Here is a 12,140-nt window from a genome sequence, read left to right as displayed (position 1 = left end):
GAGGAGGCAATGAGTCTCCCCACTTGCCTGGCAAAACCGCTTATTCCCCAGGCGCCGCAATTGATGCCGCGGTTGGGTTATCCACGTCTGTATTGATGAGGATCTCGTGATAAGGGGAACACGATCTCTGCTTTGACAAGACATATCAAGAAAACCGCCTCGCAATATGTGCGGAGATGGTTGAGAAAAGCGGTTCGAATAATAACCGGGCCATGAAGTGATGTCATACTATCAAAAACATGTCAGCAAATTAGATTTATGGAAGTATTATTCTCTCTATGGTGGTATGTGGAACTTATTTTACAGGGTCAGACACTATCCTTGCATTCAAACTCTTCCATGGTGTATTCGGAGGAGGAACCCGCCTTGCAATGCCGAAGACAACAATGCGTGCCGGACTCATCGTCATTGAAGCCTGGTTCAGGGGCTACTGAGGGAGTCCTGGATTAGGGGGTCTCCGGACAGTCGGACTATATCCTTTGGCCGGACTGTTGGACCATGAAGATATAAGATTGAAGACTTCATCCCGTGTTCGTATGGGACTCTACTTGGCATGGAAGGCAAGCTAGGCAATACGGATATGGATATCTCCCCCTTTGTAACCAACCTTGTGTAACCCTAGCCCTTTCCGGTGTCTATATAAATCGGAGGGTTTTAGTCCGTAGGACAACATACAATCATACCATAGGCTAGCTTCTAGGGTTTAGCCTCTCTGATCTCGTGGTAGATCTACTATTGTAATACTCATATCATCAAGAACAATCAAGCAGGAAGTAGGGTATTACCTCCATACACTACTAGGGAAAACGTTATACACAGAGGTATAGCAGTAGCGTTGGTCAAAACTCGGCGCTAACGCTACTTAGTAGTAGCGCTTGTTACAAAACCACGCTACAACCATTGTTTTAGCAGTAGCGCGTCTCCACAGAAAAGCGCTACTACTAAAATTCCCTCACTAATGCCGGTAGTCTAGGAATAGTAGTAGCGGTTCACCCAGAAGCACGCTACTGCTAAAAACTTTGTAGCAGCGCGTTTATGCTGTAGAGCGCTACTGCTATGAAAAAGAAAAAAATAGAAAAATAAGTATAAAAGTAAATGAAAATGAAAGAAATAGAAAAAGGAGAAATGAAAAAAAGAAAATGTAAAGAAAACAAAAGAAAAAGAAAAATAAAACAGAAAGGAATAGCTGTAGCGCGTTTCTCTAGAACACGCTATAGCTATCTTAGCTATAGCGCGTTTCAGCAAAGCGCGCTACTGCTAGTTTGACTCAAATCCCGGCAGCCCGGGCTCAAAATTTCGCTAAGTCCTTTCCCCCCTCTCTACTCCCGGCCCTCTGTCCCCCAACTGCTCCATCGCCGCCGTCGCCCTGCCACCTTCGACCACACCGCCTTCGACCACACCGCCGCCGGCCACCGCCTTCGACCACACCGCCGCCGCCCGAGGCCGCCCTCGACCTCACAGCCGCCGCCCGAGGCCATCGTCGACCTCACCGTCGCCTCCCTCGAGCTCACCGCCGCCGCCCTCGACCTCACCGCCGCCGCCCGAGCCAGAGCCTGCCCTCGCCGCCGACCGTAAGGCTCTACCTCTCCTGTCCCCTACCCTCCTCTCTCTCTGCTAGGGCAATTCATATATATGTTGATATTGTGTTCATATGAACCCTAGGTGTTCATATGAACCCTAGATTTTTTAGGGCTCTAGGCATTTGATAGCATTTAGGAAAAATGATTAGAAATTTTTTTAGGAAATTAGCTAGGGCAATTTTTATGAAAATGCCTAAACAGTAATTCCATTTAGCTTTAAACTAATATAGGGTATATAAATAATAGTAGCATTTAGATTTAAATTAACAGAGGCTATAAACAAAAAAACACATAGCTAAAAAAAATATTTGGACTATGGACCTGAATTTGTTCCAAATTCCATTCAAATGAAATTTGAATTATTTGGACTATGGACCTGAATATTTTTGAAGAAATTGGGTGTAGGTACTAAGGTCTTGCTGTGGAAATTTTGGTGAGATCAGAAGGGTTAGAGAAAATGGAGTTCCTAGGCTTTTAGCTTTAGACAAAAAACAAAAGTATTTAGCTATAAATAAAAAACAGTAGCTATGGCATTTAGCTATAAACAAAAAATAGAATTTTTTTTCTTTTCAAAAACTTGGTCATACTAATTGTTTCTATGTAAACAAAAAACAAGATTGTTTATATATGATATATGTCATTGATGTTCATTTGCATATTCCATTATTGTTGATTATATCTTTTCATTGAAGTGGCCATGTTATATGCAAATTCCTCAATAGTGTTTGCTCATGTTATATCTTTTCATTGAAGTTGTTTGATTGTGCCCAAGTGGCTTTGTTGTTTCCAGGGAATGATGCTGAGTGGTCTATGTTTTGCCGGAATGTTGATTCATTTCTGTTCCGGCAAATTTCAGGTTCTCGATTTGTCCATTTTTTAGCAAAGGTCATGCCGAAATATTCTGTGAATTTCGGCATGACTTGTGCTACAAACTAGGACATATCGAGTGCCCGGGATTTGCCGCACCAGGAAGGAGTCAACATTCCTGCAAAACAATAGACCTTTTTTATGTCATTATTCATTTTATTAGGTCTAGAATTAATTGACTAGATTTAATCATAGGAAACATGGCTAGCAACGATGAAGGACAGGGTTCTGGTGATTGCGACGACATCTACCGGGCGGCAGACGAAATTTTTAGCCTTGCCGACGATCAACCGATGTTGTTGCTGGGCCCACCGGTGGCATCGGGGACTGAGACCGACACGCAGACTAGTGCTGAGACTGAGACTGGCGCTGAGACTCAGACCGGCATCAAGACTGGCGCTGCCTCGGGGAGCGGAGCCGGTGTAGAACCGAAAGCAAAGAGGCAACGGCTTCCTAACAAACTCAGGACTACTAGACTGGTGGTCACGGAGGTGGACGACGGCAATTTTGAGCCAAAGGCGCCCGAGGAAGCGCGTCGATGCTACGGCAATCAAAGAGGCTACATCGTACGGACAACCGCCACCATCAACGATGAGAAACTACAGAAGATAGAAAATATGAGGAGCTCCCTCCTAAAGATGTTTCACCAGATATTCTTGTTCTTGGGACGGAATGAGAAGGATTATGAAGATCCAGATGAGGACCTGGCAATGAAGAAGATAAACAAACACGCCATGACCAAGTTTAGCGACGCGTTGGCCGCCTGGAAAAATCAAGTGAAAGCAAAGATCATTGACAAGAAGGAACCCTACTCCGAGATTGTAAAGGATAATACGACAATCACGGAAGAGCAGTTTCAAATATTCAAGGAGGCTTGCGAGGCCGAAGCTGCCAAAAAAAAGTCTAAGTACATGAAGGGGCTTCAAGAGAGGAACATTGGGAGCCACCACCTCGGAAGCCGTGGTTACTGCGGAAAGAGGTCCAAATGGGCCAAGGAGGATGCGGAAGCCGCGCGTCTGGGCATCCCAGACCCCTTGGCGGATTTCACCGTCCCGCAGGAGCGTGACGTCCTCAGGGCCCGGCATTGTTGGGACCCAGTGAAGAAGGTTTACGAGACAAAACCGGTCATTACGGAGTTCATGAGACTGTTGGTAATTTTAGTTTCTGATCAATTCGACTGCACACATTAGTCATATTTGTAAACGATCCTTGTGCCTTTTGCAGAGAGAGCAGCACCGGATTGCAGCCGAAAGCGACTCGCCGTCTGAGGCATTGGCGAGGCCCAAGTGGGACACTCCATTCAACCGGGCGTTGAACATATTGAAACGACAACCGGTGGATACTCGTCCGTCGTATGGACGCGTGCACGGTGTCGGAGACGGCACCACATGGAAGAAGTACTACCGTGAGACCACGGAGGAGAGAAAGGAAAGACGGAGGTTAACTGAAGAAAACATCTACAAGAAGGTTGAGATTGCGGTTGAGAAGAAATCATCTCAGACGGTCGCAATAGCGGTAGCTGCCGCAAAACAGGTGGTTGCAGATTTGTCTACTTCCTTGGTGACGGGCGTTTTCACATGGACAAGGCAAAATCCAGAAATAAATGCAGAGGACTTTCCCCTTGCTGACTTCTTGGGGAGCAGCTCCACTAGCGTTGCACCAGCACCTGCTCCCGCACCGGCTCCTGCATCGGACGTGCTCGGTGGTGCTTCGTCTTTGGCTGAGCTCGACGCCCTCATGGTATCTGTCACACCAGCCCCCTTCAATATAAATGTATAGTCTCCCGTTTTTGTTGCCTTTCAGATGTCTCACGTCGCAGACTTTTCTTTGCAGGCCGACGAAACCCCGTGCACCATATTGTACACCATCGGCGACCAGAAGGTGGACGTGGGGAAGGCGACGATAATGGAGCAGAAGGAACCATTGTTCCACAATCGGTCGATCCCCCCAAACGTCTTCAAGGTTTCCGTGGCCAGTGTCAAACTGGGCCATGAGAATTTGCCTCCTCGAATACTAGTGGGGGATGACGACGAGACACCGCGGCGGCTTGGTGATTGTTGCAATGGGTGGGTCCTGTTGTGGCCAAAGAGTCTGCTTCGTCTGGAGGCGGCCGGGAGCACACCCACAAGCACGCAGCCTCAGCAAGGTATGAACATCAACACCCCACCTACCCAATTAGCGTCGGGTGTCGGGTTGGGTGATAGCAGACGGGGTAAGGAGGAGGCTCCATTAGTCGCTGATGACGTCGGCATGGATGAGGATGAGGACGACGATGGCGCTGAACAATATGTATATACTGGCGCCTCCTCAGGGTTTGAGCGTCATGAGCCGGTGCCTGAATTGCCGTCTCAACGTATTATGGACGACCTTCCGGTAGTAAAGAAGTCTAGGAAGAGAGCGAGGAAAGGCAAAAAAGCTGATTCTATGATCCAGCCGCCTCAGCAGCCTCGGCTTCAGGACCGTATAGATATCCCCGATGCGGATAAATGGCATATCCTCGGTCAACCAATCCTACCTGCAACAGCGCTACGGGTCAGATTCGGCGATCTAAGGAGACTTCATGACAATGTGCTGCGGGTAGAGAAAGGCCTCATCGCCTTGAAAGATCCAGGATACCCACTCTACGTGGTTAACGTTCCACGGCAAATGTCGTACGTCGACAGCTTCCCCGCGGATAAGTTCTTTCTCTGATTCGATTACATATTCGACATGTTTCACGTGAAGAAGCTGGATTTTACGTTTGTCCGCCTTTATGCCTTGCGCATGAACTACATCATCGGGGTTGAGCAGATATCTCATATCTGTGTCGCTGACCCGTACTACATGCATGAGGGATTCTTGGGAGTCTGCACAAAGCACCGTGAATACGCGAGGGATTACATCGTCAGTTTCATGCTTGCCATTAAGGACAAGGAGGCGATTCTCGTGCCTTATCATCCCGTTTAAGTCACCCGCGCTGCTGTCCTTCCTTCGATTTCAATCATTCATTTGCACGGTGGAGGCTAATTAATTTGAGGTGTACTTATTTTGCGCAGCGGCGGGCGCGCCGTCCTCATCATCCTCTACCCCCGATTCTCCCACGCTCTTTACTTGGACTCGTCGAAGAACATTCAAAAAAGGATTACACCCACATCAAGGATGTTCTCGATAGTGCTATGTTTTACTACCAAGCAAGGGGTGGAGAGGTCAGGGACAAGAAGAGAAGGGGCGGCAGGGTCGCCTTCGGCCATAAGACCGACTTCTGCTGCATCCAGCAACCGAACGATTCTCTTAATGATGGATTCTATGTCCTACACCACATGCTGGAGTACAAACGGGATCACCAGAACCTTCGCATGTCACCTAGATCCGGCGATGGCCATATTCTACAATGGGCAAAGGACATAGGAGATATCGAGGATCATCGACTTTGAGCTGAGTTCTATAACATCCAGCGCGAACTTGCCCAAATCATCATGAAGGAGGTCGTAGGAAAAACAGGGATGTTCTGCGGAGAAGGACAAATGTCGCGGGAAGACGTCCGAACATGGATAGCCTCTCAGCGTCTCGACATGATCGAAGCCTTTCACTAAGCTCGAGGACTATCTCCCTGACTTGGATGGATGGAACAACATGTTGGAGTGATTGTCGATATATGATAATGTGTCCGTTTAGTCCATACTTTCTGTATGACAAAACTTTGAGTTATGCACGGTGAAACTTTATTTGTGGCGTAATTAAACCGCCCTCCTCCTCGACTAGCGAAAATCACTCTAGTTAGGGCATTTTGGGGTATGATGAACTTTGTTATTTATGCTTATGATATGTTGTTTCTATTTTTGCCAAGCCTGTCTCTTTCTGTTGCTCAACTATATATGTTGCATATCATCGACTCATGTGACAATGTAGGTGCATAGATCATAGATGGCGAAGAAGTGCTACGCCAGGAGTATATATACGACAAGTGGCCGGAGTGTCAGACCCAGGTGTACCGGTTTCCGGTTTCCGAGCGACAGGCAGTAGTTAGTTTAGGTTCACACTAATGCGAGAGAGGGATACGAACTCATGTACTCAAAGTGATAGCTCTTCTCGCGTATATCATTGTTTAGATGGATGACGATGTATTTGCAAGTAATCGAGACTTGTATCGCTATTTTCGAGATGAAGATGAGAGACCACTTTGTGTTGGATGATGATTATGATGATGACATGATTTGATGAGACTAATTGTTTGTATATGCTATGATTACATTTGTATGTGTATGATATGCTAAAGATTATTGTATAAAGCCTATTCAAATACAAAACAAATATGCAGGGAAAAACTAATAAAACTAGTAGTAGCGAGGGGGGGAGGAAATTTAGCAGTAGCGCCGCCTTACCAGAGCGCTTCCCAGTAAACAACGATGCAGATAATATCAGCAGCGCCCTTTTCTAAAGAGCGCTACAGCTATTCATGTATAGCAGTAGCGTGGGACAACAGGCGCTACTGCTATACGTTAGCTGTAGCGCCTTATTAGTATCGCCGGTCCCCGCGCTACTGAGAGGCCCAAAACCCGTGCTGCTGCTAGGCTTTTCCCTAGTAGTGATAGAGAGGGCCTGAACCTGGGTAAACATCGTGTCCCCTGTCTCCTGTTACCATCGACCTTAGACGCACAGTTCAGGACCCCCTACCCGAGATCCGCCGGTTTTGACACCGACAACTTCCTTGTTCTTTTCAACAAAGGGAAGGTCACCATTTTCATGCTAATTTATGTAGATGATATAATTGTTGCTAGCTCCTCACAAGAAGCAACATCGGCCCTACTTAAAAATTTGAAGAGTGAATTTGCTCTTAAGGACTTGGGAGAACTACATTATTTTTTAGGCATTGAAGTAAAAAGGGCACCTAATGGCATTTTACTAACTCAAGTGAAGTATGCCACCGATATACTAAAACGTGTATGCATGAAGCATTGTAAACCGTGTAGCACACCTCTGTCTACTACTGAAAAACTGTCATTGCATGAAGGAGAACTGCTAAGTCCAGAAGAAGGGACTAAATATAGAAGTGTAGTTGGAGCATTTCAGTATTTGACTTTGACAAAACCAGACATATCCTTCTCTGTTAACAAGGTCTGTCAATTATTGCATTCTCCTACCTCTCTGCACTGGACAGCTGTAAAGAGAATATTGAGGTACATTCAAGGAAGTGTTGGGACAGGACTGGAAATATGTAAGTCACCTTCAACCATAGTGAGTGCCTTCTCTGATGCAGATTAGGCAGGTTGTCCTGATGATAGGAGGTCTACTGGTGGGTTTATTGTTTTCTTTGGCTCAAACCTTATATCCTGGAATGCCAAGAAACAAGCAGTCGTGTCTCGTTCCAGCACCGAAGCAGAATACAAATCGTTGGCAAATGCAACGGCTGAGGTAATGTGGGTAGAAACTCTACTAGATGAGCTAGGGATTTCAAGACCATAGGTCTACTGTTTGTGGTGTGATAATATTGGTGCAACGTATCTCTCTGCCAACCCTGTGTTTAATGTAAGAACCAAGCACATAGAAATTGATTTTCATTATGTTTGAGAGAGAGTTGCAAGGAAACTATTAGACATCTGATTTATTCCAACAGATGACCAAGTTGCTGATGGTTTTACAAAGCCTCTGCAGGTGCGACAACTTCAAGCCTTCAAGAGCAATCTCAACCTTGATACGTTTAGATTGAGGGAGAGTGTTAAGCGATAGGCTTAGTTTGTGCACGTGACAACGTGACACATTGTCACGATTGTAAACTTGTGTGTGTGTGCATATACTTGTATCACAAGGCAGGTGCTTAGAGGATGGCCTTATCTCTTGTATAGCTTGGAGGAGGAGCCAAGACCATAACCACCAGCCGCATCTGTAATTTGTGTTCTATATAAACACGCATACGTCCCTGCTGAGAGCATACGCTTTCAATCTTCTTTTCTTTCACTAAGATATAGAAAAGCATTTTCTAACGGAAGAAAAAGATAGTCACAGATAGCAAGCGGAAAGTGCAATAAACTCGATGAAACATAAAACATCATCAATCAATTCATGCACTAGAAATAACCAAGGATGGCTAGCACACATCGGCGGGCGGCAGGTCGGCGACACGGGCGGTGGCACGCTTGTTGCGGAAGGGCGAGTCCTCCCGTAGAAGCAGGTAGATGATGCCGACGGCGATGAGCAGACAGGGCACTCCCAGGATCCTCCAAAAGATCTTGTCGAACCTGGTGACGCGGGCAAACACATGAGTGTAGGAGATCACGGCGGAGAAGGCGAAGAAGCAGAGGTAGAGCACCGCCATATAGAGAAAGATCCAGCCCACGCACAAGCCGGCCGCCTCCTCTTCTTCCACCGTCATCACGCGGTAGTTGCTTCTAGGCGATGTCATCTCTTCCTAGTTAGCACCTATCGAACGGCGCCTCTTGTAGTCGTAAAACAAAGAAGCTTTCTTGCCTGCCAGGTGATTAAATCATATCCAGCTGCGTACAGGAGATGAAGCCCTAGCTGCAGCCGGCCGGACGGACGTAATACATACAGTAATACGTATTTTTTTTTTCTGGGGGAAGCAACGAATCCCCGAATCGTAGCGCGCACAGGCCGGGCCTTATTAACGGGCCAGGCACCAGTGCTTACGTATGGCAAAAATGTTTCACTTTCCATATATTTTTATTACTGTATTATTTTCACGGGGAAGATATTTATATTATTTAATTTCGTGACTGTTTTAACATATTTACTTTAGTTTTGTGTATCTAATTAAAAAATGAAAGTAATATATATTTATAATTAAAAATTACTCCTATTTTGATAAATAAAATGTTCATTACATTTTAAAAACTATTCATGTATTTTTAAGACGACATGTATCTCATGAAAACCACTTCTTTCAAATCTGAAATCTTTGCTTGTGAGACGTCGGATCGAATGGACGCATACTAGTCACGGATGGGATGGCACAGGAGATAACTTCAACCAATTCCTATTTCTTGAGGAACTCTCACAATTCTATATATATGTGGTTGTGTGAATCGCTCAATGCAAAGACCGATGGGCGCGGGCCGCGGGGCTTTGGATGGCGGCGATGCGCGTGTGCGGGGCGCGTCGGCATGGTGGCGGGCGTCTGGCAGCGACGGCACGGACGTGTGGCCTGGCACGGTGGGCTGCGTGGTGGTGGAGCCCGTCACGGCCGAGGCGGCCCGATCTGGTCCGATCTGAGGCCGTTTCGGGCGGCGGTGGCGGCGGATGGCCTGGTGGCCGGCGGCGGCCCCTGAGGTCTGACGCATGGCGATGGCCTCCCGGGGGCGCGGCGGCTACACGGTGGCTCGGCGGCTCTTCCCGCGACGATGGCCGGCTTTACTCCGGCGTCGGCTCATCTGCGGTCGGACCATTTGACCTTCGCTCCATCTCCTCATCGTCCGGGCAATACCTCAGTCCAAGGGATGGCCCTCTCCCAGATGCGGTCCATCGCTAGTCTCGCGCCCGGGGCTACAGGACCGAGCTCGTCTCGCGCCCGGCGGCAGTGTCGAGCTCGTCTCGCGCTCGGGGCTGCAGGACGGGGCGATGGAGGCCAGTTTTGGCTGGCCTATTGGGTCTCGGCGTTGGGGGTCATCCAGGGGTGCGAAAGGCGGGGACTTTTCGCTCGTATCTTTGGTTGGGGTAGCGGAGGGTCACATGTCAGGTGGTGCCTAGGTCTTGGATGCCGGGGCGGCGGCCCTGGTGGTGGTAGCGCGGTGCTTTTGGGAAGAGCCCGCGGCTCGGTGCTGCCCAGTGGCCATGGCCGTTTGGGCGGCGTGGCAGCCGGGGTGTGGCATTCGGTGGCGATGAGTGTTGGCCAGGGTGAAAACCTGTTCCACCTTCGAACAGACCGGTGGTGGCGAAGCTCGTTCCCTTCTTAAAGGCATCGTCGCGGCTCTCATCGCCCGTTGTGTTGCTCCAGGGGAAACTCCGATCCTTGGATCGGGCGGTGGTGGTGCTCCAGTGTCGTCTCCTTTCTGAAGGCGCCAGCTTGGAGTCCACGGATCGTCGTATGCGGCTTCATCTTTCCGTAGATAGCGATGGTGTTGCTGCGCTCAGTGCATGTGTATTTTGCCTTGGGTGTGTGCGTTTGTTGTGATGGCGTGCGTTTGTATCGAGTTGTTGGTGATCATTGTTTTATATATATAACAGGATGGAAGCCTTTTTGGGTAACCAAATATCGACGTAGTCCCCATTTTGTATTTATCTATGACTCGACAGATCATCTAAATACCCTTTCTTTTTTGGTCACATTGTCCTCCTTTTGCGATCAACCTACACGCTTTCGTGTATGCTTGTAATAAAGGTGTTGACAAGGTAATGAGTTGCTTCCTTAGATACCCAGATTTGTTATAAAATTTGGGTCCTTTGACAAATGCTGTACTCCCTCCTTCCATCTATACAGGGCTTAATACGTTTTTTAAGACGGTCTTTAACTATTGACAAGATTAATAGTACATGACATACATAATGTGAAAATTATATTATTGAAATCTCCTTTCACATACGAATTTGACGACATGCTTTGTGTAGGTTGCATGTCATATATTGTTGCTCTAATATTTGGTCAAAGTTAGCCTCGGAAAACACATTAGGCCCTATATAGATGGAAGGAGGGAGTACTAAAAACTTAAATCTTATTCATCGCAAAAAATAAATCATATATTATATTGATTAGCACCAAAAAATTATAAAACAGAGTGATAACCATTATAATATGATTATGAATATTGTAGGGCATCTATAGTTGATTTGCACAGAAGCTGCAATAAATGTTGCTATGACTTTTGCCTTTGGTGCTGGGAGCTTTGTCATGGACTTAGTCCTGGCATTGTTATTGCAAGTAGCATCGCCCTTGGGCGACCTTGGATATAAGGAAGGAAGATTTGCAACAGAGAAGTAGTCGTGGCACCATTTCAAGTCAAAAAAATCTTCTGACATCATTGCATTTTGATAGGGCCTTCATAATATGTTTGCTTCCGTTGCAACGCACAGGCATGTTTTCTAATTATGTCTCATGATTGAATATTGCCTTCAAATATAATGTGATGATTATACCACGTGATTAAAATTCTACATTAATGTGTAATTGCATCAATCACTACTATTAGTGTTAAGATCGAGGGGCGCAGCAACGCGTGCCTTTGACAATCTAGTACGTACAAGTTTCCCACCAGCTAAGGACAAAAGATGTTACAACTAGCAATCAGAAAGAGAACTACACTGGATCAAATAAAACAAAGTAATACTCCAAACATTAATTCACACACTAGAAACAACCAAAGATGGCTAGCACACATCGGCGGGCGGCAGGTCGGCGACTCGAGCGGTGGCATGCTTGTTGCGGAAGGGCCCGTCCTCCCGTAGAAGCAGGCAGATGAAGCCAAGGCCGATGGGCAGAAAAGGCGCTCCCAGGATCCCAAAGAAGATCTTGTCGAACCTGGTGGCGCCGGCAAACACGTGTGTGTAGGAGATCACAGCGGAGAAGGCGAAGATGCCGAGGGAGTAGACCGTGATATAGACGAAGATCCAGCCCACGCACCGGTCGGCCGCCTCCTCTTCCTCCGCCGTCATCACACGGTAGTTGCTTCTCGACGATGTCATCTCTTCCTATTTAGGATTGATCGAACGCGCCTCTTGTAGTCGTGAATAAAGAAGCTTCGGTCGCCAGGTGATTAAATCGAGCTG

The sequence above is a fragment of the Triticum urartu genome, chromosome 5A, assembly GCF_056163025.1.
Source record: "Triticum urartu cultivar PI428250 chromosome 5A, HENAU_Tu73, whole genome shotgun sequence".
NCBI classification, from domain to species: domain Eukaryota; kingdom Viridiplantae; phylum Streptophyta; class Magnoliopsida; order Poales; family Poaceae; genus Triticum; species Triticum urartu.
This window is presented reverse-complemented; position numbering follows the sequence as displayed.